The sequence below is a fragment of the Salmo salar genome, chromosome 16 (genome assembly GCF_965601325.2).
Source record: "Salmo salar chromosome 16, fSalSal1, whole genome shotgun sequence".
Lineage (NCBI taxonomy): Eukaryota > Metazoa > Chordata > Actinopteri > Salmoniformes > Salmonidae > Salmo > Salmo salar.
In genome coordinates, this window is record NC_138306.1 from 16,436,282 (window position 1) to 16,463,180 (window position 26,899).

Consider the following 26,899-nt stretch of genomic DNA (forward strand, 5'->3'; position numbering starts at 1 on the left):
GAGATGTAATGCCACTGCTCTCGCCGCGTTTCAGTCTCACGTGGATGTGTGTGTTCAATTAGTACTGTAGCCAGCATTAGCTTCTCTAGCTCAGCCCCCTCTGCTCTGATATCACAGTGCGCCGTTGCACCTTTGACAGCCCTACTGCTTGCTCTGCAGTGTGTCTTACAGAAATAGCATGGTATAATCTTGTTCAGTTTACAACCAACACTCCCCAGTCAGTTGTGCTCTGATTCCCCAGGCCTTCCAAGGTGTAAGGGCCAACCTGTGTCCGGCTAGATCAAGGCGGAGGGTAGCTGAACTGTCAGGCTCGGCGGCTGCGGTGCCATTCATGTGACGCAATGAGAGGCCCTTAGCTCCGAGGTGTCAGTTCCATAGCAGAGAGATCAGCAGAATGGGGGGATAGGGGGTTTGGGGATGAAGGGGTCAAGGATCTGTGCATTACTCCCACACTGCCCCTGGTAATGCATACAAACGTCCCCTTCTGGGCTTGGTGGTTTGCAAGAGGTGTGTGTGTGTGTGAGGCAGAAAGATATAGTGAGTGAGTGAGTGAGTGAGTGTGACTGGGCAATCCATGTACTATATGTACAGGTAACTGCCAAAATAAAGGAAACACCAACATAAAGTGTTTTGGGCCACCACGAGCCGCCAGAACAGCTTCAATGCACCTTGGCATAGATTCTACAAGTATCTGGAACTCTATTGGAGGGATGCGACACTATTTTTCCTTGAAAAATTCCATCATTTATTGACGGTGGGGGAAAACGCCCTCAGTAACCTCTGCAGAATCTCCCATAAGTGTTCAATTGGGTTGACATCTGATGACTGAGACCGCCATGGCTTACATCGTTTTCATGCTCATCAAACCATTCAGTGACCACTCGTGCCCTGTGGATGGGGGCATGGTCATCCTATGGGGGCATAGCCACGGTAGCCAAATAATGGCCAAAATAATGGCCTGCCCAGCGTTTTTATACATCACCCTAAGCATTCTGGGATATGAATTGCTTAATTAACTCAGGAACCACATCTGTGTGGAAGCACCTGCTTATCAAAAGGGGACCGTGGCGTTCTCCCAGTGAAAAAGTACGCTTTATGCAACATCTTTTTGAGTGCCGATCCCACAGACTTTTTTCCTTGTCTAGAGGCACCTACATTCAATATATTTTGTATCCCTCATTTACTCAAGTGTTTCCATTATTTTGGTAGTTACCTGTATGTACAGTCGTATGAAAAGGTTTGGGCACCCCTCTGAGGCTGCATAATAATTTACTCTGTCGTCACAGAAAATGATCACAGTGGCATGCCATTCATTTTCTAATAAAAGCTGAATACTGGGGTATTGTCCAGACAAAGTTTTTTAGTGTAGCAATATTAAGTTGTATGAAATTAAATCAGATGTGAAAAACAGGCTATGCAAAAATTTGGGCACCCTTGTCATTCTGTTGATTTGAATACCTGTAACTACTTAGCACTGATTAATTGGAACACACAATTGGTTTGGTGAGCTCATTAAGCCTTGAACTTCATAGACAAGTGCATCCAATCATGAGAAAAGGTATTTAAGGTGGCCAATTGCAAGTTGTTGTTCTCTTTGACTCTCCTCTGAAGAGTGGCAACATGGGGGCCTCAAAACAACTCAAATGACCTGAAAACAAAGATTGTTCAACATTATGGTTTAGAGGAAGGCTACAAAAATCTAGCGCAGAGATGTAAGCTGTCAGTGTCCACTGTGAGGAACATAGTGAGGAAATAGAAGACCACAGGCACAGTTCTTGTTAAGGCCAGAAGTGGCAGGCCAAGTAAAATATCGGAGAGGCAAAGGCGAAGGATGGTGAGAACGGTTGAAAACAGTCCACAGACCACCTCCAAAGACCTACAACATCATCTTGCTGCAGATGGTGTCACTGTGCATCGTTCAACAATTCAGCGCACTTTGCACAAGGAGAAGCTGTATGGGAGAGTGATGCGGAAGAAGCCTTTTCTGCACACACGCCACAAACAGAGTTGCTTGAGGTATGCAAACGCACATTTGGACAAGCCAGCGTCATTTTGGAATAAGGTGCTGTGGACTGATGAAACAAAGATTGAGTTATTTGGTCATAACAAGGGACGTTATGCATTGCAGCAAAAGAACACAGCTTTCCAAGAAAAACATTTGCTACCCACAGTAAAATTTGGTGGGGGTTCCATCATGCTGTGTGGCCAGTGCCAGTACTGGGAATCTTGTTAAAGTTGAGGGTCACATGGATTCCACTCAAAATCAGCAGATTCTTGGGAATAATGTTGAAGAATCAGTCACAAAGTTGAAGTTACGCCGGGGCTGGATATTTCAACAAGACAACGACCCAAAACACTGCTCAAAATCTACCCGGGCATTTATGCAGAGGAACAAGTACAATGTTCTGGAATGGCCATGCCAGTCCCCAGACCTGAATATCATTGAGAATCTGTGGGATGATTTGAAGCGGGCTGTCCATGCTCGGGCAACCATCAAACCTAACTGAACTGGAGATGTTTTGTAAGGAGGAATGGTCCAAAATACCTTCATCCAGAATCCAGACACTCATTAGAGGCTATAGGAAGCATCTAGAGGCTGTTATTTTAGCAAAAGGAGGCTCTACTAAATATTGATGTGATTTTTCTATTGGGGTGCCCAAATTTATGCACCAGTCTAATTTAGTTTTGATGCATATTACACATTTTCTGTTAATCCAATAAACCTAATTTCACTACTGAAATATTACTGTGTCCATCAGTTATTTGATAGATCAAAATGAAATTGCTGATCCAAACACCCAATTATTTATTAATGGAAATCATGGAAATTGTCAGGGGTGCCCAAACTTTTTCATTCGACTGTATGTGCAGATACACATAATGTGAGCTCATATGTGTGTGAAGAAAGCCCCCCCCCCCCCCTCGCACTCAATCAGGGAGCCTTCAGCTGGTGGATCATTCAGGGATATTGACAGATGAGGTCATTGAAATATCAGCAGCCCCCCAGCCTCCCAGGCCTCTTTGACCACAGGCATGTGGGCCAGTGTGAGGTGCAGTGCTGGGAGGTCAGGAGTAACTGAGACCGAGGGAGGACGGGGCGGGCCTGCCCAGAGGATGTCCAAACAAGGCCGCGTCACCCACCTCAACCCCCCCCTCCCCCCGGGTCTTAGAACACCTGACTCTACTCCTCCAATAGAACCATTTACATATTTATTTCCCAGGCCGAAGCAGCAGCAACATGCACCGCTGGCCACCAGAGATATGCCACGCCTCTGTTTAATTGGCTATTGATTGACTTTGCTTTGGCAATGGGAGACAACGAATTACCGGCTGCTCACTGTGGTGGTACTGCTGCTCGAGACAGAGTAGTCTGGCTCGGTTGACTTATTTATCGACCGTTTTTTTATTTATGTTGCGTGAGATGATTAATGATGCAAGATGAGATGGAGGGATGGCAACGTGGAATCTTCCGGTGTTGTTTATTTACATAGCGGGCCAAGACACGGACATGGGTTCTATTCTGTGGAGAGGCAGCGCTAAGCCATAAGGCAAGCTATGTCGGTGTGAAAGGACGAACAATACAGTTTGGCCCTCTGAAGGCATCCATTTTACATTAAATTGGTTCCTGCACCTTGGTTTCATTGTCCGGGAGAGAATGGTTCATTATGTATGCATGGGTATGCATGCGTCTCGGAGGAACCACCCATGAGCAAACTAATGAATGACTATAAATAATAATTCTGATTTACAAGTATTTCCCATCCTCTGCAACACTCTAATAAAGGAGTTGTATAATGATGTTATAAAAAATTAAATGTTCAAATCTCCTGTTGTAGGCAGCTTAATTAACATGCCTGGCTTTTGAGAGGAGGCTGATGTCTTCTTTGAGACTCTGCTCTACTGGGAGAATTGTATTCCCATTACGCAGGCTGAACACTGTTTGGACTAGCTGACTTTCATTGTGTGGGAAGAGTAGCTACATGTTCTCATAACCATCGGCAATGACTGTACAGTATGTTTTCTGGAGTATGTGAGCTTATATATGCACTTCGGGTAGCTTTGTGTTCAGAAGTAGTTTAATATCAGTTTAATTCAGGGGCACAACTTTGGTTTTAAAAGTGGGGGGGGGGGCATATATATGTTTTTATCCAGTCAGATTAACACTCCAACAGTTTATCCAACCGCTCGGAGGCGTCCGCATGGTCCTAAAGCACACCGCGCCTCGTTTTGTATCACGTTCCAATGATAAAACTGGGGGGGTGTCACAGGCGTCGAAATGAGTAGACCAAGGCGCAGCGTGTATAGTGCTCATATTTAAACTTTTAATGAAGACACTCGAACCAAAACAATAAAACGACTGACAATAGTTCCGTAAGGTACACTGACAAAACGGAAAACAACTACCCACAAAACCTAAGTATGGCTTCCAATCAGAGACAACGAAAGACACCTGCCTCTCATTGGAAACCATACCCGGCCAAAACATAGAAAACAAAACATAGAAATAGAAATCTAGAAAAACCCCACATATAAACAGAAAACCCCAAACCACCCAGAACAACCACCTGTCACGCCCTGACCACTCTACTATGGCAAATGACCTCTTACAAGGGTCAGGACGTGACAGGGGGACAAAATGCAATTTCAAAATGTGGAAAAATGAATGTCACCCCGTCTCCCATCCCCAGTGAAATTTGTACGGCTGGTTGAATGAGCTAACACTACTGTTACATAAATATAATTTTAGCTGTAAAGATGTATTAGCTCTCTTGCAGTATTGAGAAGCAAGGAATGCAGTACTGTACTGTTTTGCTAACCTCTCTGGCAGATTCTTAGAATCAATGGATATTCTCTTACAACAGGTAAATAATATATTACAGAGGAGCACTAAGCTGCTGTCTACTCAGCATTGTTTCGTAGAAGGTCCACAGATAACCACACACATACAAGGTTTTGTCTGAGGTGAACCTGTCACCACACACTCACCACACTTGTTGTTCCCTCAACCTGTCTCCTTCTCTAAAAGCGCCGGCCCAGCCTGATAAGTTTAACCAGGAGACATTCAACTGTACATTTTAGTCATTTAGCAGACGCTCTTATCCTAGAGCAATTATGGTTAAGTACCTTGCTCAAGGGTACATCAACAGATTTGTCAACTAGTCAACTCTGAGATTCGAATCAGCGACCTTTCGGTTACTGGCCCAATGCTCTGCTAGGCTAACACTTATAAGGGAGCCGAGGAGTTTTGGGGGGTTATTCCTTGCTCGACTCCCTTATAAGTGGTGCACTCCTGTTCCCTGGGACGCATCCCGGGAATGTCCCCCCTGCTGTGTCGGACAAACATCCAGGTCCTGTTCCTGTAAATGCCATGGGGCTCAGATGGGGTTTTATCCTGCCTGCCTCCCCCCCCGCAGCACGTTTGGGCCCACTGATGACATGTACGGTATTGATCTGTGGACGGCTCCGGCTGAAGCCCAAAGGGCATGCTGTATCATTTGTCCACAAGGAGAAGGGCATTACCTCAGCGCCCTCTTCTCGCTCTCTACTCAGATCACTAATCCCACTCAGTGTGTGCGTGTGCTTGCGTGTAAGTGAGACAATACCAAGGCTCTAACACTGCCCTCCACTTGGTTGTCTTGATTGAGACAAACAGACCCTCTTTTAGACTGACAGGAAAGAAGACATTCAAAGCCTGAACCCCTCACCCCTTTCTCAGACCACCAGAGAGGTGACCTCTTCACTGCAGTATTCTCTCCGCCCCTCTCACCCCACTCAGCCGCTCAAAGCACACCTCTGACAACGTTATTACACACACATGCACACAAACACAGGCACAGACACTCACACACATGCACAGTACTGGGGATAAATCTGCTGCCTGTAGAGTACAACTACATTCATAATACAGCGCCTATGTGTAGACAGAGCTCATAATGCCTGGAAAAGGACTTCAAAGGTGAACAAATCTCATCTCGAGAAGAGATGCCTGGCTATAACAATATTCCCAGTGCTTAATCTTGCAGTATATTTTGACTTTTCGTTTTGTTTGTGTAAGAGGATTTTGCTTTTGAGCCCAGTCTTCACTTATCATTATGGCAGAAATCTGATTTCATCTGAATGTCAGAATGTTTTGTAAAGTGAATAGAGATGTTGAATCTGTGTGTTGTAGCCAAAGTCATCTAGTTTCCCATGATACACTGTATTCCTTGTCATAGAATGAAAGCGTACCCAACAGTGGAGGCTTCTCGGAGGAGGAAGGCGAGGACCATCCTCCTCAGTGAATTTCATAAAAATAAAAATAGTAAACATTAAAAAGTTATCATTTTTAGATAAAACTATACTAAATATATTCACGTCACCAAATAATTGATTAAAACACACTTTTTTGCAATGAAGGTCTACAGTAGCCTCTATAGCACTCTCTGTAGGGTAGCACCATGGTGCAGCTGGAGGACAGATAGTTTCCGTCCTCCTCTGGGTACATTGACTTCAATACAAAAGGAGGCTCATGGTTCTCAACCCAATCCATAGACTTACACAGTAATTATGACAACTTCTGGAAGACGTCCTCCAACCTATCAGAGCTCTTGCAGCATGAACTGACATGTTGTCCACCCAATCAAAGGATTAGAGAATGAATCTAGTACCGAAACCATAAGCTACAGCTAGCTAGCACTGCAGTGCATAACATGTTGTGAGTCATTGACTCAAAGAGAGAGAAAGACAGTAGTTTAACAGTTTTGAACAAATTCATTTCTTCAAAAATGAAGAAGAGAGAGAGAGACATTTTGTTGTATTTTTTTTCTTCACTTTCACTAGTGATTGCACTAAATAAACATCCGAATTATCAGTCTTCAATCATTTGGCTGCTGGTTTCATCATTTGATTCAGGTTTAGTGTGAATGTCGCAAAAATAATACATACATCAACTGGCGAAAGCTAGCTATGTTCATTTACTTCTGTGGAAACGGGACAAAAAGGTTTCAAAACATTTCCATAAAAACAGCAGCTGTTAGATAGTGATATGAGGTGGCTCCTATTATTACTATCTGACAGATAGCTACAGGCTAGAGATGTACTGGCTGTGGTAGCTACTAGCTAGCTAATTTATTCACCTCAGTCAAGAGGGGATGAAACATTAGCTACCAATACATGTCAGTTACACTACTAGTTCAGCACTGTTAAGTTAAAACAGCAGTTACCTTGCCAGCTACATCAGTTAACTAAAGAGTAGCCAGTTTCTTCTCTGCTTGCTTTTACAACTCGGAGAAAGAGCGCAACACGTACACAATGACAGCAGCTGCATCTGAATAAAAATCTCCCATGCTGGCCTATCATATATATATATATATATGATTTATTGTGCAGTTTCCCTTACCTAGACCTCAAGCTCAAGTTTTTGTTTCTTGGCCTCTGTGTTGGCCACCTCTGCCTTCTCAGCCTCCTGCATGGCTACCTTACCGCTAGCCATGGTTGGCTGAGATAATGAGTGGGCTGGACATACCGAGAGATGATTTCGGATTGGTCTACCATGTAGCCCGCTTCTGTCTATAACATGAGCTGGTCAGTATGTGTAGGTAATCCTTTCTAGCTAGCTAGCCAATTTGACATAGTCCATCAATCAATATAGCCTATAATTTCTGCCAGCAGCAATCGTAATTAAACACTCTTAAAATCAATGTTGAAAAGGGGATAGTGTTAGCTAACTTCGCTAGGTAGGCCTATGTTGGTTGGATAAAAAAGTACATTAGGTCTACTTAGCACTATGTTTAGCCAACTGTACAAAGTTTGTACCAGTAGCTTTCAAAGTAAACATTATCAGCTGACTGTTCATCAGCAAATGCGCCCTTCTGCTGCTTGACAGGCAGAGCCCACAATGGGAAATGAACCTAACCACCCATACTTGTCAGGTATAGTTCACTTTTATGTTATATCATCAATTAAAGGTGGCCAATATTGAGAGATGTCGTGAGGCTACCCTCAAGTATATGAAATGACATGATCAATTGATGTTTACTGATCATGAAAAGCATACTTGCTGTATAACTCTGATGATAAGAATTTCTTTTGCATGGAGTAATCGGGAAATGTGTAGTTCGGCTTATGCTCTTCAAGAGGTGACGATATAACAACCAAATAGTTAACATTTATTTAACAATGCCTTGAAAGTGGCATGCAGTTCTCAATGGTTTTAGAGGAGCTGGGGGATCTCCTTGCCCCCTAGTAGGCAAACCGAACGCTCTGCATCTTATTGTGGCGTTTTATTGATAATGACCTACTGAGTTCTATTGACTCCATTGTCTACCAGAAAAGACAAATCATATCATTTGATACAACAATTAACATTTGTCCCTAGTAACGCCTCTGTTGTCTTCCTCTAATGATCCAGTACTGTGCCCTAGCAGCCCTACAGTTAAATTCTATTTCCATTTCACAATAATAGTATAGAAACAATATCCAAATAAACGACAGTATTTTAGCCTCCAAAACGTCTCTCACCCGCACGCACGCACGCACGCACACCCACACACACACACACACACACACACACACACAGGGGTGTCTTCAGTGGGGTGGAAGAGCTAACACAATTCCTTCTGTAGCATGACAGACAGTTCTGTTCTACACCATACATCTCATTTGGAGACTACATGCAGATATGACTTTCAAATGAAAGAATTAGTGTGTGAAAAATGGTTTCAAATGATTAGTATAAATCGATAATGGATAATGCAGTTTCAGTTAATATCAAAAGGTTTGACAGCAGTGCTGGATAAAATGCTAATCAGTTTTGAACAGGTCTTTGATGTACCAATACCTTGGGGTCATCGGGTCTATGAACTGATACACTACATGAGCAAAGGTATGTGGACACCTGCTCGTCGAATATCTAATTCTAACATCAAGGGCATTAATATGGAGATGGTCCCCTCTATAACATCCTCCACTCTTCTGGGAAGGCGTTCTACTAGATGTTGTGACTTGCTTCCATTCAACCACAAGAGCATTAGTGAGGTCGGGCACTGATGTTGGGCAATTAGGCCTGGCTCACAGTCTGCGTTCGAATTCATCCCAACGGTGTTTGATGGGGTTGAGGTCAGGGCTCTGTGCAGACCAGTCAAGTTCATCCACACCGATCTCGACAAACCATTTCTGTATGGACCTCGCTTTGTGAACGGGGGCATTGTCATGATGAAACAGCAAAGATCCTTCCTCAAACTGTTGCCACAAAGTTGGAAGCACGTAATTGTCTAGAATGCCATTGTATGCTGTAGTGCTAACATTTCCTTTCACCAGAACTAAAGGGCCTAGCCCAAACCATGAAAAACAGCCCCAGACCATAATTCCTCCTCCACCAAACTTTACATTTGGCACTATGCATTGGGGCAGGTAGCGTTCTCCTGGCATCCGCCAAACCCAGATTCATTATTTTGGACTGCCAGATGGTGAAGCGTGATTCGTCATTCCAGAGAACGCGTTTCCACTGCTCCAGAGTCCAATGGCGGCAAGCTTTACACCACAGCGATCCCGTTCTGTGAGTTTGTGTGGCCTATCCTACAACGGTGCCACGTTGAAAGTCATGGCTGTGTTTGCATGGTTGTGTGCTCGTGTTTATACACCTGTCAGCAATGGGTGTGGCTGAAATAGCCGAATCCACTAATTTGAAGAGGTGTCCACATACTTTTGTATATATAGTGTTCATAAAACAACAATTGACACACCAATCCATTCATTTCAATTTAAGCTGTTATATAAAATACTTGCTACAAAAAATAATGCTCAATATCTGAGGCGTTGAACAGTCAGTCCTGTGCAGCTTCTGCCGTGAGGAAACAGAATCAATAGAGCATCTTTTCTGGTACTGTCCATCGGTGTCAGGTCCAGGAATGGATGTTACCGTATGTCACAGTATCAGGGTTAAGATGGACCTGCAAACTCTATTGTTAGGGGATCTGAAAAACACTATCAGTCAATGGGAAAAATCACTATACTCTCGGGTAACGTATTCATTTTTAGGGCAATATCCGTAGAAATGCTACAAATGGGGGTGGGTGGGTCAAGACCCTCGTAAGACATCATAGATAAATGGAGGGATGTATTGCAAAAGGAAATAGCGAAATGGCATTATACTGGGAAAGATGGGTTAATCTGTGGACATCGGAGGGTTGGAGTTATCAAAATGAATGGCCGCTGTCGGTGAAAATCCAGCACTTGCAGAAAGAGGAAATTAGGAATATATGTATGATTATTTAACTACATGTACTGTACATGTGAGTGAAAATAGCTGTAAGTAGCAGTAGAATAATTGTTGTCTGTTAGTTTACTCCAATCAGGGGAGGCGTGATAGGGTTGGGGGAAAATAAATAAATAAAGGGGATTAGAAGCTATGCAAACAATTAAATTGATAGAACCCAAAATCTATCTGAAATATTAAAGCTGATCTACAAATAGATAGAAAAAAATAACAATTAAATAAAAAAGAAAGAAAGAAATATGACTTTCAATATCACTAGGTTCCCATGAAAACCCATCAATTGGTCAGCCTTTGCTATGTCAACACCTTGGCAATAATAAGCACTGGTCATGTCACCATTGCACCCACTGATCTAATTACCATGACAACTCAGGTACCCACTCAGCATCTCAAATGGCACGAATATTCCCTATAAAGTGCACTACGTTTCAGCAGAGCCCTATCACATTATCCTTTAATCAATGCTTACATATTTTAGTAACTCAAGGAGTGTATCTCATTAAACTCCAAACTTAACAGTCTGCAAATACACCCTAATCATATCTAGTAGTCAGAGAAATGTTTTTGCAGGCATACCGTTTTCAGACACTTCTACGTACAACACAGCATTGAACTGTACAAGACTTGAGAGGCATTGATTGCTTCTGAGAACATACAATGATACAAAATAGAGGACTTACCGTACAGTATTGCACAAATGAAGTACATTTATGGAACACGAATGGATATAAAAATGTTGGGATCAGATGGAAGAAAATACCAGTTTTCTGATTACAGTGCCTTCAGAAAGTATTCACACCCCTTGACTTTTTCTACATTTTGTTGTTACAGCCTGAATGTTAAATTGATTAACATTCAGTCGAGCAGGGAATTTGAAACACAGATCCAACCACAAAGACCAGGGAGGCTTTCCTTGCAAAGAAGGGCACCTATTGGTAGATGGGTATAACATAAAAAAAAGCAGACATTGAATATCCCATTGAGCATAGTGAAGTTATTAATTACACTTTGGATGGTGTGTCAATACACCCAGTCACTTCAAAGATACAGGCGTCCTTCCTAACTCAGTTGCCGGAGAGGAAGGAAACCGCTCAGGGATTTCACCATGAGGCCAATGGTGACTTTAAAACAGTTACAGAGTTTAATGGCTGTGATAGGAGGAAACATTGTAGATACTCCACAATAGTAACATAAATGACAGTGTGAAAAGAAGGAAACCTGTATGGAAGAAAAATATTCCAAAGATGCATCCTGTTTACAACAAGTCACTAAAGTAATACTGCAAAAAATATAATACGCAAATGTTGCACAATCCAGGTGTGGAAAGACTCACAGCTGTAATCACTACAAAGGGTGATTCTATCATGTATTGACTCAGGGGGATGAATACTTATCTAATCAAGATACTGTATTTTAGTGTTTTATTTTCATTTTATTTTAACAAATGTTGGAATTATTTTCCGCATTTTACTGTGGAATGTACCATCACTGATAGACAAGATGTGGCTAGATGTTCCATGACAGTATTCATCACATGGACAACTGCTTTGATTAATCTGACCTTCTACACTGTTTTTTTGTTATCCATCTACCGCTCTAAAATACTTTAATGACTCTTTTTTTTTACCTTAACTTCAATCAGTTGATCTGATTTCATGGTTTAGACCAAAGGCTAACTTCTCCTGAGCAGACATAGACTGGAGGAAATGTTCAAACAACTCTTTTTTTTGCTTTTTCTTGGGACCTCTATCCTGGATATTTAGACTATCTGGTGACAGAGAGTTCAAAGTTCAGGAGTTGATAGTGTGTAGTAAGCGTTACTGGTTCGCTTCTAATGGCCTTACACAGACAATGTCAACAAATTAACTAATGGCTGAAATATATTAATTGGAGAGAAACAGTCAAAATAATGAAATGGATTAGAGCAAGTATTAGGAATGTCTTATGTCACCAGCACCACCTGTTTGCCAATACCTGCAACTAATAGGAGCTTTCTCGGGGTATTACAGTACTTTTTCTCATTTAATACACTGAGCACCATCATTACACTTACACTTCTCCCCTACTGTATATCTGTCTAGCGTTCCTAGTATTCAGTTCAAGTTGAGTATATCATAGTCATGGACAGACTAATCCAAATGTAGCACGATTCTTTCTGAAAGTGCATTTGGGAACACTGTCTCATCTGTGATCCTTTAGAGAACAGCGTGTCATGCATTGAGGGATTACATCCACTATTCCGTGTCCTGTCTAAGCAGATCTGTGTGTTGCCTGGGCACTGAGGGAGATCGGTAGGCCCGGCTGGGGAGAGAGCGGGAGAGCTGCGAGAGAGAGAGCGTGTGGAGCTGGGTTTAATGTACTGGGCCAGTGCGATGGTAAGAGTTAGGATTTACAGTATGTGAGGGTTTCATTCCCATACGATCTGTGCCATTTCACCTAAGGGGCGCCCTCTATTCTGTCAAGCCATTGGAGGTCCCAGTGCAGGGCTGTCTCTCACTGTGCGTGTGCGCCCTCTGTGTGACATACTCTCTATTGCCCTGCTGTCCACAGCCTCCTATAATTCTGTCAGAGCTTATCACTGGACAGGAATCTTACCCATGTCTACCTTGAGGGTGTGACCACAGGCCTATCCGGTGTCCAGGCTGCAGCAGCAGCAGCTCTATTAATACTACAATGTTCCATTGACGTAAACCGACGGTCAACCTGATCATACTCAGTCATACCACCACAAACCGATGCTGGCACTAAGACCGCACTAGTGGCATCGGACTTTAATGCAGGCAAACTTAAATCCGTTTTACCTCATTTCTACCAGCATGTCATATGTGCAACCAGAGGGAAAAAAACTCCACCTTTATCCACACACAGAGATGCATACAAAGCTCTCCCTCGTCCTCCATTTGGCAAATATGACCATAATTCTACCCTCCTGATTCCTGCTTACATGTACCAGTGACTCGCTCAATACGGAAGTGGTCAGATGACGCGGATGCCACGGTACAGGACTGTTTTGCTAGCACAGACTGCAATATGTTCCGGGATTAATCCAATAGTATTGAAGAGTATACCACCTCAGGCTCCAGCTTCATCAATAACTGCATCGACAACGTCGTCCCCACAGTGACCGTACGTCCATATCCCAACCAGAAGCCATGGATTACGGGCAACATCAGCACCGTGCTAAAGGCTCAAGCTGCCACTTTAAAGGAGCGGGACACTAATCCAGACACTTATAAGAAATCCCGCTCTGCCCTGAGACAGGCAAAGCTTAAATACAGGACTAAGAATGAATCCTACTACACTGGCTCTGACGCTCGTTGGATGTGGCAGGTCTGCAAACTATTACGGACTACAAAGGGAAACTCAGCCACGAGCTGCCTAGAGACGCAAGCCTACCAGACGAGCTAAATGACTTTTATGCTTGCTTCGAGGTAAGTAACACTGAAGCATGCATGAGAGCACCAGCCGGACAACTGTGTGATCAAGCCGTAGCCGATGTGGGCAAGACCTTTGAACAGGTCAACATTCACAAGGCTGCGGGGCCAGATGGATTACCAGGATGTGTACTCAGAGCATGCACAGACCAACTGGCAAGTGTCTTCATTGACATTTTCAACTTCGCCCTGACCGAGTCTGTAATACCTACATGTTTCAAGCAAACCACCATAGTCGCTGTGCCAAAGAAAGCGAAGGTAACCTGCCTAAATGACTACCGTGCTTCGAAAGGCTGGTAATGGCTCACATCAACACCATCATCCCGGAAACCCTAGACCCACTCCAATTTGCATACCGCACCAACAGATCCACAGATGACGCAATCTCAATCGCACTCCACACTGCCCTTTCCCACCTTGCCAAAGGAACAACTATGTGAGAATGCTGTTCATTGACTACAGCTCAGCGTTCAACACCATAGTGAACACAAAGCTCATCACTAAGCTAAGGACCCTGGAACTAAACACCTCCCTCTGCAACTGGACCCTGGACTTCCTGATGTTCCGCCCCCAGGTGATAAGGGTAGACAACAACACATCTGCCGCGCTGATCCTCAACACGGTGGCCCCTCAGGGGTGCGTGCTTAGTCCCCTCCTGTATTCCCTGTTTGCCAACGACTGCATGACCAAGCATGACTCCAACACCATCATTAAGTTTGCTGACGACACAACGGTGGTGGGCCTATTCACCAACAACGATGAGACAGCCTATAGGGAGGAAGTCAGAGACCTTGCAGTGTGGTGCCAGGACAACATCCTCTCCCTCAACATGAGCAAGACAAAGGAGCTGATTGTCGACTACAGGAAAAGGAGGGCCGAACACACCCCCATTTGCATCAACAGGGTTGTAGTGGAGCGGGTCAATAGTTTCAAGTTCCTTGGTGTCCACATCACCAACAAACTATCGTGGTCCAAACACACCATGACTGTCGGAGACTGAAAAGATGTGGCATGTGTTCCTAGATCCTCAAAAAGTTCTATAGCTCCACCATCGAGAGCATCCTGACCGGTTGCATCACCATCTGGTATGGCAACTGCTTGGCATCTGACCGTAAAGCGATACGGAGGGTAGTGCGTATGGCCCAATACATCACTGGGGCCAAGCTTCCTGCCATCCAGGACCTATATACTAGGTGGGGTCAGAGGAAGGCCCAAAAAATGGTCAAAGACTCCAGTCACCCAAGTCATAGACTGTTCTCTCTGCTACCACATGGCAAGCGGTACCGGAGCGCCAAGTCTAGGTCCAAAAGGCTCCTTAACAGCTTCTACCCTCAAGCCACAAGACTGCTGAACTTTTAATCAAATGGCCACCCGGACTATTTACATTATTTACATATACACTATTTACACCCCCCACTTCTGCTAGTCGCTGTTTATTATCCTTTATTATCCTTTTTTACAACATGTAAAAATTACCTCTACTAACCTGTACCCCCGCACATTGACTCGGGACCGATACCCCCTGTATATAGCCTCGGTATTGTTATTTTGTAACTTTTTTTTTTCTTTTATATTTTTACCCGTTTCTCTCCCTAATTGGTAGTTGCAGTCTTGTCCCGTACAGACTCGGGAGAGGCAAAGGTCAAGCGTCCTCCAAAACACAACCCAGCCAAGTCGCACAGCTTCTTGACACAATGCCCGTTTAACCCGGCCGCACCAATGTGTCAGAGGAAACACCGTACACCTGGCAACCATGTCAGTGTGCATTGCACCCAGCCTGCCACAGGAGTCGCTAGTGTGCGATGGGACAAGAACATCCCTGCCGGCCAAACCCTCCCAAACCCAGACGACGCTGGGCCAATTGTGTTCCGCCCCATGAGTCTCCTGGTTGCGGCCGGCTGTGACAGAGCCTGGACTCGAACCAGGATCTCTAGTGGCACAGCTAGCACTGCGATGCAGTGCCTTAGACCACTGCGCCACTCGGGAGGCCAATACTTTCGTTTATTTAGTAAGTATTTTCTCAGCTCTATTTCTTGAACTGCATAGTTGGTTAAGGGCTGTTGTGGAAATTCAGTATTGAGATTGTTTGAAGAAATTACCAAATCTATCTTCTTTATTTAATATCGATTGATTATTGCAATAATGAGGCTGGTCGACCCCCCCCACCCTTGAGTGTTGGACCAAGTAACCTAACCTTTACACAAATGCAGAGTCCTATATATAGCTGACACTAACAATGCTCAGTCATGGTTGGTTCAACCCCCCTCATGCAGACCAAGGAGCATCATAAGGCACTCTGGGTTCATCCTGTCATTTTCTGCACGTGGGTTGTTGTCTTAACCCCACCCTGGCTTAGTTTCCCAGATGCAAGGATGACTTAGTGACAATGAGGAATTGTTCTAAACTCCTCCTGGCTACCTCTATCTCGGTTACACCCATCACATCTTGTATATGTACTGTAATGCAGTCTTTAACTCATTTGTCAGCTCACGCCATCTCCAATGACCATACTCCCAGATTAGCTGCAGGGAACTAGAGTGGAGACCATAAAAACACAGACACTTTCAGGACAGAAATATCCTCCTATTTGTTAAGTATTAATTGCTAACTATTAATATCAAACAAATCAGGTAAATATGTAATTTTTCTATCACAGGGCAAGTAAGTAAGCATTTCACGGTAAGATCTACTACACCTGTTGTATTCGGCGCATGTGACAAATACAATTTTATTTTGATATCCCTCAATGATAGCTTGCATATTTGATATCCAATTCTATTTTTATACTGTATCTTACATTGTGTCTCTGGTTGCACTATTACATGTACACTACCGTTCAAAAGTTTGGGGTCACTTAGAAATGTACTTGTTTTTGAAAGAAAAGCACATTTGTTGTCCGTTAAAATAACATCAAATTGCTCAGAAATACAGTGTAGACATTGTTTGTGTTATAAATGACTATTGTAGCTGGAAACGGGTTATTTTCAATGGAATATACATAGGCGTATGGAGGCCCATTATCAGCAACCGTCACTCCTGTGTTCCAATGACACGTTGTGTTAGCTAATTCAAGTTTATCATTTTAAAAGCTAATTAATCATTAGAAAACCCTTTTGCAATTATGTTAGCACAGCTGAAAACTGTTGTCCTGATTAAAGAAGCAATAAAACTGTCCTTCTTTAGATTAGTTGAGTATCTGGAGTGTCAGCATTTTGTGGGTTCGATTACAGGCTCAAAATGGCCAGAAACAAATAACTTTCTTCTGAAATTCATCAGTCTATTCTTGTCCTGAGAAATGAAGGCTATTCCATGCGAGAAATTGCCAAGAAAAAAAAGATCTCGTACAACGCGGTGTACTACTCCCTTCACAGAACAGCGCAAGCTGTCTCTAACCAGAATAGAAAGAGGAGTGGGAGGCCCCGGTGCACAACTGAGCAAGAGGACAAGTACATTAGAGTGTCTAGTATAAGAAACAGACGCCTCACAAGTCCTCAACTGGCAGCTTCATTAAATAGTACCCGCAAAACACCAGTGTCAATGTCAACAGTGAAGAGGTGACTCCGGGATGCTGGCCTTCTAGGCAGAGTTCCTCTGTACAGTGTCTCTGTTCTTTTGCCCATCTTAATCTTTTATTTTTATTGGCCAGTCTGAGATATGGCTTTTTCTTTGCAAATCTGCCTTCTTTCAAACAAAGGATTAAGGATATATAGGTCTTGGTATAGAATAAGCTGCAGAGGGGATTGGGGTTGTGATTGTAGTGCTGGGAATATCGTAGTCATATGTTACAGTCAGACCAGATGGCAGGCCTATATTTTCAGTGATTGTTGCAGAACTTTGTGACACCAATGCCAGGATCAGAGGAGTTAAGGGATGACCTTTAACCCCAATTTGCTCCCTACCCCTCCAACTTGTTCTTCTATGTTTGCAGATAGGTAAGGTGTAAGCAATATGATTGCAATCGAGCTCCACCGCTATACATTGTATACCTATCCAGACCCTTCAGATCTGCAAACTTTGAAGGGTTTGGGCCAAGCGGGAGGGTTAGGGAGTAAATTGAGAAAGATTGTAACTGTCCTCCAGCATCCATTTTACAGAGGAGAACCTCTCAATACTGGCCCGGACGGATTTATACAATACTGTCACCTTTGAATATGGAGATTATGGGGGGACGGAAGGGGGGTACTGTCTCTCTATCCCACCCCCAGTACAGTACCTGCTCTGGGGGTTGCTGTTCTGGTCTGTTAGTGTCCTTGGGGGGGGGGGGGGGGGGGGGGGTGATGGTGGATGGATGGATGGATGGATGATGGTTGGGTCGGGCTCCCTTTGTCTGCAGATCATCTACCAACCTAAGAGGATTAAAGCATGTTATGACTTTAAACTGGAAGCATGGCGATCATGGGCGTCTGATGACCAGGCTTTCCCTACTAATTAGACTAGAGACGGGGGAGGCATTACTGAACGCAGTTCTCGGTGGCTACAGTAGAAGGTATTGACTGTTAGTTAGACGTAACACTGCAACACAAGATTCTTCTCTTGTGCCCCTGTGTGTTGTGTCTCAGCTCTGTGCATACCAACACATCTAGTTGTGTTATTTTCCCCTGAAGTTGTTAGAGACGGAATAAAAAAAAACAATTTCCCAGCAGGCTGTTGTTGAAGACGAGTATGTGTTCTCCATCTTGCAATCAGCTGGCTTTTAAATTGGAATTTAAAGCACAGCTGGTCAGAAGAAAGGCTTGGAGATATCGTTAGGGCTTACTACCCTCCCCCCTCGTCACATCAGGTCCTCCTCAAATCCAGGTGCACTTATTCGTTTCCCCTTTTCAAACAGAACACTTTAAAAAGTTTCCACACACACCTTTAAAGTAACGGTCCAATGAAAGTCTCACATTTAAACGCTCATATTCTGTTAACTCATACTTTTTTTGTAGAACAACTGTGGGAAAGTCACTTCTGGTGACTTTTGAAAAGGACATTCTACTCCAAAATGCATGAACGTCTTATTATGTTGACACCATCTGAAATATATCTCAAGGCCCTGGGTATGAACACCTCCCTCTGCAACTGGATGCTGGACTTCTTGACAGGCAGGCCCCAGGTGGTGGAGGTAGGCAACAACCCCTGTACTCCCCGTACACCCATGACTATGTGGCCACGCACGACTCCAACATCATCATTAAGTTTGCCGACAACACGACGGTGGCGGGCTTGATCACTGCCTGCGACGAGACAGCCTATAGGAAGGTAGGCTTTCTATCATCAGCCTTTCTACGCCCCTGACTGCTTTGATGTGTTGGCACGAAGCGACGGTAGTGAAGGGGCTGTGCCCTCAGACTTCTAGGGGGCACCCTACGCTGGTTGGATATCCCATTTCGAATTGAACAAATCATGATCTATTGTTTTACATAGGACCGCCCCTGCCCTTCAGCTTCCAGACAGCCCTTCCAGGACAAGCAAACACGCACAGTAGCTAGCTAGCTAGCACAAACCTTCAGAGTTTGGATATCATTTGCCACTAACATCATGAATAGGGTGCATAAATCATCAAACACATTTTCTAAACATTGTAACAACCCTTCTACACTAAAATGAGTGACATATTAGACAACTGCAACAAGTTAATAAGCAACTGTCCCTAAAAACAACTTCTCATTTAGAAAACAGCTTATGTGGCATCGATATTCAGAAACATTTATTCTACTTTCAGCATTTTTTATAAAGTGTAAATAGGATAATTCTGGTCATAAAGTCAGTCTGGCCCAAAACTTGAGTTTTGTGAGAATTGTGGTTGTGACTGTATCACAACGTAAATGAAGGTTGGATTTGTTTCAATTCTGCCCACATGCCCACAGCTGGCAGCACACAAGTAATAATCAATCCGGAGTGCAGCTGCAAGCGATCCGGTCATAATGCCTGTGGTAAATTTGAGTTGACTTTGGATTTCCCTATGGGGCTAGTTAGGGACCATTGGTAAATTTTAACAATATGGGATGATATGATCACATTCCAAAAGCTCCAAATTTCAGTGACTTAAAAACCTCAAAACAACTATACATTGTAGAAATTCATATGCAAATTTTGAAAGCATTTAATCAGAAAACTAAAAGGTGTGCAACATGAAAATATTGTCTCGTGTACATTGTGTAATTTATTGACGGTCCCTTACTATCCCTGGATCTAGGCTATCCAAAATCAAAGTCAGGTCGCACACCAGACAAGACACAGAGACAGCAACAGAAGAATAGCATATGATAGAGAGAGACAACAGAAGAACATAACTGGCCATTACAGAGAGAACAGAGGTGGGTTGAGCACACAGTAGACTATATCACTTCAAGCTGCTTTAATTAGTTGTATTTATTTGCACAAATTATAAGAGGTGAAATACAGACAGTGAAAAAGTAAAACATGGTTTAAATTAGGGCTAGGGGGCAGTATTGACACGGCTGGATAAAAAAACATACCCGATTTAATCTGGTTACCACTCCTACCCAGTAACTAGAATATGCATATACTTATTACATATGGATAGAAAACACCCTACATTTTCTAAAACTGTTTGAATGGTGTCTGTGAGTATAACAGAACTCATTTGGCAGGCAAAACCCTGAGACATTTTCTGACAGGAAGTGGATACCTGATGTGTTGTATTGCCTTTAAACCTATCCCATTGAAAAACACAGGGGCTGATGAATATTTTGGCACTTCCTATTGCTTCCACTAGATGTCACCAGCCTTTACAAAGTGTTTTGAGTCTTCTGGAGGGAGATCTGACCGAACAAGAGCCATGGAACGATGATGTCCCATTAGACACCTGGCGCGCGAGTTCATGTTGGGTACCCTCGTTCCAATACGTTATAAAAGAGTATGCATTCGTCCACCTTGAATATTATTCATGTTCTGGTTAAAAAAGGCCCTAATGATTTATGCTATACAACGTTTGACATGTTTGAACGAACGTAAATATATTTTTTCCCCTCGTTCATGACGAGAAGTCCGGCTGGCTTAGATCATGTGCTAACAAGACGGAGATTTTTGGACATAAATGATGAGCTTTTTTGAACAAAACTACATTCGTTATGGACCTGTGATACCTGGAAGTGACATCTGATGAAGAGAATCAAAGGTAATGGATTATTTACATAGTATTTTCGATTTTAGATCTCCCCAACATGACGTCTAGTCTGTATCGCAACGCGTATTTTTCTGGGCGCAGTGCTCAGATTATTGCAAAGTGTGATTTCCCAGTAAGGTTATTTTTAAATCTGGCAAGTTGATTGCGTTCAAGAGATGTACATCTATAATTCTTTAAATGACAATATAATATTTTACCAATGTTTTCTAATTTTAATTATTTAATTTGTGACGCTGACTTGACTGCCGGTTATTGGAGGGAAACGATTTCCTCAACATCAATGCCATAGTAAAACGCTGTTTTTGGATATAAATATGAACTTGATAGAACTAAAAATGCATGCATTGTCTAACATAATGTCCTAGGAGTGTCATCTGATGGAGATTGTAAAAGGTTAGTGCATCATTTTAGCTGGTTTTATGGTTTTGGTGACCCTGTTTTTGAATTGACAAAACATTACACACAACTCTTGTAAATGTACTGTCCTAACATACTCTAAATTTATGCTTTCACCGTAAAACCTTTTTGAAATCGTAAAACGTGGTTAGATTAAGGAGATGTTTATCTTTCAAAGGGTGTAAAATAGTTGTATGTTTGAAAAATTTGAATTTTGACATTTATTTGGATTCAAATTTGCCGCTCTTGAAATGCACCTGCTGTTGATGGAGTGCACCACGGGTGGCACGCTAGCGTCCCACCTAGCCCATAGAGGTTAAAAACAATTTGCAGGTGAGGTGAAAAAGTCTGTGAAAGTATCATTAAAGCACTTCTTCTCTGTGTGTGTGTGTTCTCTCACACACACACACACACACACAGTCAACTCTGTTGTTCTATTATATACTATTTATTCTACTGCACGACCAAGACACTACGACCCACTTTAGATTTGTATAGTCTATTGCATACTACCGATTCTATTACTTGTTATTATTGATATTGATTAATGTACTGTGTAGAGGAATTAAATTATATTGACTATAATAATAAACTACATTCATCAATCTGATTTCATTATTACGTGAGTAAATGCGACAGGCCCTGTGTGTATCTGGAGGATGTAGTCAAGGTAGCAAGCCTTGCATCAGCGCTCAGTATGACTACATATATAATGAACATGTGTCTAACTTGCCCAGTTATACCATTAATAGGAGGCTAGATACAAATAGCTAATCCTGACGACCAATGTTCTAGCATTCATTTATTGAGTCATGTAGATCAGGGATGTATGCTATGTGTAGTGGGCGAACAATATTTACCTATAGACCTACTAAATGATGATTGTATAGTCAATCAAAGAATCACTCTGTAAAACGAGGAATGCATTTACTCAATTCAACTAATAGGATGTATTATTCACAAAATAATTTACACTCAAACAATTAGTGGACATGAAATACATGATACATTACAGAATAACTCAAGAGTAAATGACTATCAACTAAATAAGGCTTAACGTGGTTACACATCTTCTGTTCAGAATAAAAACGATGTGCGTCTGATACACACAGGAGCTCGGAAGCAAGATCTCAAAGTATGAGCCAATACACCGCCCTTTTAACCAAATTCAAGTGCGAACTCACCCCCAACCTGAGGGAACATTTATTTGCACTCAGATTCTAATCTAATCAACTCTTATCTAAATGATAGGAGCACACCCCTGTGTCGCTACCTCTTTTGAACTATCTGCCAGCCGACGAACAGAATTGTCAGAAACCGTCTCTAATGTGTAGGAGGGGGGAAGTCAGGCGCAGGAGACAGAACTACGTGAAACACACGTTTAATGAAATAAGTCCAAAAATCCAAGGCAGGGTACAAAACTCTAAACAATAGGAATAAAATCCAAAATGAGTTGGGACGCAGCCCAGCAGACCCTCATGCCTAAAATACAGCACAATGGAGCATAATCAAATCCCCAACCTACGTAGGACAAAACAAAATTAATCCCGCACAACCCCAAACTAAAAACAGACAGACTAAATAACCCCACTAATGACCTAACCCAAAACAGGTGCCAACCTAAACAGACATCACCAAACGAAACAGAAAAGGGGATCGGTGGCAGCTAATAGGCCGGCGACGACGACCGCCGAGCGCCACCCGAACGGGGAGAGGCGCCACCTTCTGTGGACGTTGTGACAAGAATAACACAGTGTCCCTGTAACAATAAATTCATAGCACTTACAGTTCAATAAAACATAGCAAAATGTGTAGCTATTTATGCACTCTTGAAACAATCCAAACAAGACAATTTAATTCACACAGTAACATTAATTCTGTCGATTCAAGTTTTCATCAGTCTTCACACCTCTCCTGGCCTCAGCGACCCCAGGACTTTCGTGGGAAAGTCTGTTCCCGGAGATTTCCACGGCGAAGGTGTGGCTCGCTCCTGTGAGATGCAAATATACGACCATCCATCCAAACATTGTACTGAGTCCTCATGCTGGGCCTTGGCGCCTGCAAGTCCCTAGTCACGAGTGTAACCTTCTCTCCTTTTTCCACTACACTGCATTGTTGAGGGACCTAGCACACAAGGATTTTGCTGTACCTTTTATACCTGCTGTAAGTTGTGTACGTGACAAATAACATTTGATTTGAATATAGCTGATGCACACCACTGCACTGTGGATCTCATGCTCACTCTGTTTGCTACAAATACGTTTTAACTTGTCACTCTGATCTTAGTGGACAAAATCTCACACTATCCGTTTAAAAGCACATCTCGTCATAAATATTTTGGGGGGGGGGGGGTCATATTTATTGGAGTGGCTGCAATGATTTAACAGCGACGAGGCACCGCTGCTTAATGAATATAGGGAAAACACTGCTCCCACACCATTCAGTTGTTGGGGTACACCAACCCCGTTCCAACACAGAAAATATGCTTTTTAACGTACATATTTACTAATCTTTGGAAGGAAAGGTATTTCACTCATATTGTAATTAATTATCAGTCATATTTCATAGAAATCTGGAAACACTGAACAGTTACTTTTAGAAAAGAGACGTGAGTGTTTTGTTTTGTGGAGAGCTGATAAAACAAATGTCACGTTTTTATAAGTAATGGTTTTGTACGTCTGTCGCAACCTCCAAATCAAATTGTGTTGTTCACATACACATGGTTAGCAGATGTTAATACAAGTGTAGCGAAATGCTTGTGCTTCTAGTTCCGAAATTCTTGTGCCTTACATCCTGTGCACCGTGCCCAACACCCTCCCCCCTAAGGTGTCCTTTAGAATTTATCCGGTTCTACACAGAAGAGTATTCATCAAAATGTAAAACAGCCGCTACATCCCAGTACAGCCATGGGGTCGCTGTAAATCAAAGCCACAATGCCATTGACGTCTGTATTAGACCCATAAACTGGTGTATTTTTATTTGGCATGATGAAATCCCCGGCCTAGTGACTATCGCAAGCGTTCCAGCCAGGTTTAAGAAAGAGCAGGGATATTGTGATGGCAGGTGGGCCTGTCTGGCCACTCTGAATTCTGATTTATAGAATACCTGCACAATGGCTTTAAACCAGGCTTAGGGTGGTCTGCAGTATCCATGGAGAGTGGCTCCCTGTCTGTCTGTCTTCCTGTCTGTCTGTACAGCACTATAACAGGTGTACCTCCCACACGCTTGACGCAGGCATGCACTCACACACACACACACACACACACACACACACAGACACACACACACATTGACATGCATCTCATTTTGGGGGGCCGGGGTAAAAGTTGAAGACGGACACCAGGCTGTAACTTGTTAGTACTAAAGAGCGTGATATGAGGCACGGTTGACTTTCATATTCACTTAGCAGTTAGAGGTCTGTCGCCGGGCTTTCAGGGTCCAGCTGCTTTTCAGATAGTCTGAGGTTGTCAAAACCACACTTTGTTCTCCCCTTTCATAACCATTGAAGTCTGTTGAAGTCTGTTGACTGAAATTTATGTTTTATGAAATTCACTTTGAACACAAGTCCTTGACCTCACATGGATGGAGGACGTCACTTTTTTTCCTTGTTAAAAAGTAGTGATTGGAACGTGCTAGAAACAAAAAGCATCGTTCTTTTCAGTCAAAAGACTCCCATTATCTACATTCCTCATGTAGTCCACAGGAACAACCCACGGATATCCAACAGGCTAAAAAACTCCAATGGATAAACAAAAAGCAGTAGCTAAACAAGTAGATGAAATACAAAAAAACCTGAGCCATTAAAAAAATACTCCAAATTGATTATTGGCCCATTTAGCCTAAGACTGCTGCTAATATGTTTCCTTTACCACAGGTCTGTGCCTGCCTCATTGTTACAGTCCCATTAGACAGTATGCGCAGAGGTCACATTATACAAATGAATAAGAGGGGGATGATTGTTATTTGCAAAAATGATCGGATCATTTGCATTGAATTGCAGTCTCAGGTTTTGACGTAGTGATATCTTATGTCAGCCGTTACCCATTAAACAAAGCCCACGCTGAGTCTCATTTCTGCTCATCTCTTTTATTGCATTCACATTTCACATGCAGCTCTCTAGTAACTTCAGGGGACTTGTGTGTGTGTGTGTGTGGTGTGTGTGTGTGTGTGTGTGTGTGTGTGTGTGTGTCTGTGTATGTAGTCAGGGCAAACGAGGGCAGATGAAGTAAAGATTCTCACTCTGGAACACATTACACAAATGTTCCTTGGGCCTCCGAGGCCCTGCTTCAGACAAGCAAAATCAGCAAAGTAGACAGGAAATATGTATATCAAATCCCCTTGATGGGCAAGTGTGGTATGTAACCTAATGTACGATGTGATTGCGTGGTGAGTACTGTGGTGCTGATGGTTTGCCTCCACAGCCCATTCATGTTCAACCCTCAAAGACTCAGTATCAGCCAGGCATAGCCGTAACTACATATGAGGACACAGTTATTTTTTCGAATAATAAAAATGTTATATACTATGTTATACACTGTATATGTTTTATACGATAAAGAACATCAGTTATGGGTCAACATCTAAATATTGCTCCCAGCGTTGATCAAAGCTCTAAAACGCTTATATTCTTGATTTGATATAAGTTGTAATCGCACCTGCCTCTTTGCGAACGAATTGAATCATGAACAGTGGTTTGTTCGCTATGTTCGTCTGCGTCCCCTGGATTTGCCTCCCGGATTTGCCTTTTTAGCAGCATATTCACCTGAGACGTGAAATGAACTACCCCAGCTCGGAGTCGGCTCGCTAGAGAAGTACGTAAAACTAGAGAGCTGTTGACAGTGCGAGATCCCGGACAAAAGGTGATTTTAAAATCGTCCCGCAACTCCTGTCTACAGACATCCCCCAAACAAAGAAAAACTAGTTATCTTAGAATGAGTGCCCAACTGGTAGTCGATTATACACAGCAAATTCTCCTGTGTTAAATAAACACTGACAGTGTTCAATTTAACACTGGGCCAGTATCTATGCGGATCCACACTTTTAAGTGTTAAATTAACACTGTGCTTAGTGCTACTTGAGGTGAATGTTATCATTACAATTAAACTCTTAAGGACAATACATTAAATAAATAATCTGGCCTTACTTTGATGGCCAAGTTTTATCCTAACCCAGCGGTGTTAAGAATCTCCTGGTTTACAGGCCACGTCAGGCCTGCAAGTTATATTCTGCTGGCTTGCAAAGTGATGTGTAATTCCTATTGCAATTCAGCCAGAGTTAAGACGTCCAATAGTTGGAATTTTTATTCACCCGCAAACTGGATTCAGAATGACGTTCAGGGTTAGGGACATTGTGAGGAGACTACCTAAACCATTTCAACTGGAACAACCATTTCAGTAACGGGTGCATTAAATAACTGATTGAATTAGTTTCGAAAAATGTATGGTATTGTATGGTATGGTAACACTGTCCAATTTGCTGTGTTGATATGTCAGTCAGTGATGTGGCTAACTGCCAGCAGAGACTTGTACTGCAGTAAAATTGAAAGGCCAGCTAGATGGATGAAGTAAGAAGCTAACGTTAAACGAAGCCTACCTCAGCAGGAGCAAGAAATAGGCTACTAAGTTCTCAAACAATACAATTCTAAAAATGTAATTTTTCATTTATATCGGTTGTTGTTTGTCT

General features: G+C 42.7%; 1 protein-coding gene across 1 annotated transcript in view; it reads left to right on the top strand.

Annotated features, from left to right (window-relative positions):
* Positions 1-26,899, top strand: part of tspan9a (tetraspanin 9a) — a 287,169-nt gene that overhangs the window by 82,248 nt on the left and 178,022 nt on the right. The gene's annotated exons all lie outside the window — the stretch shown is intronic.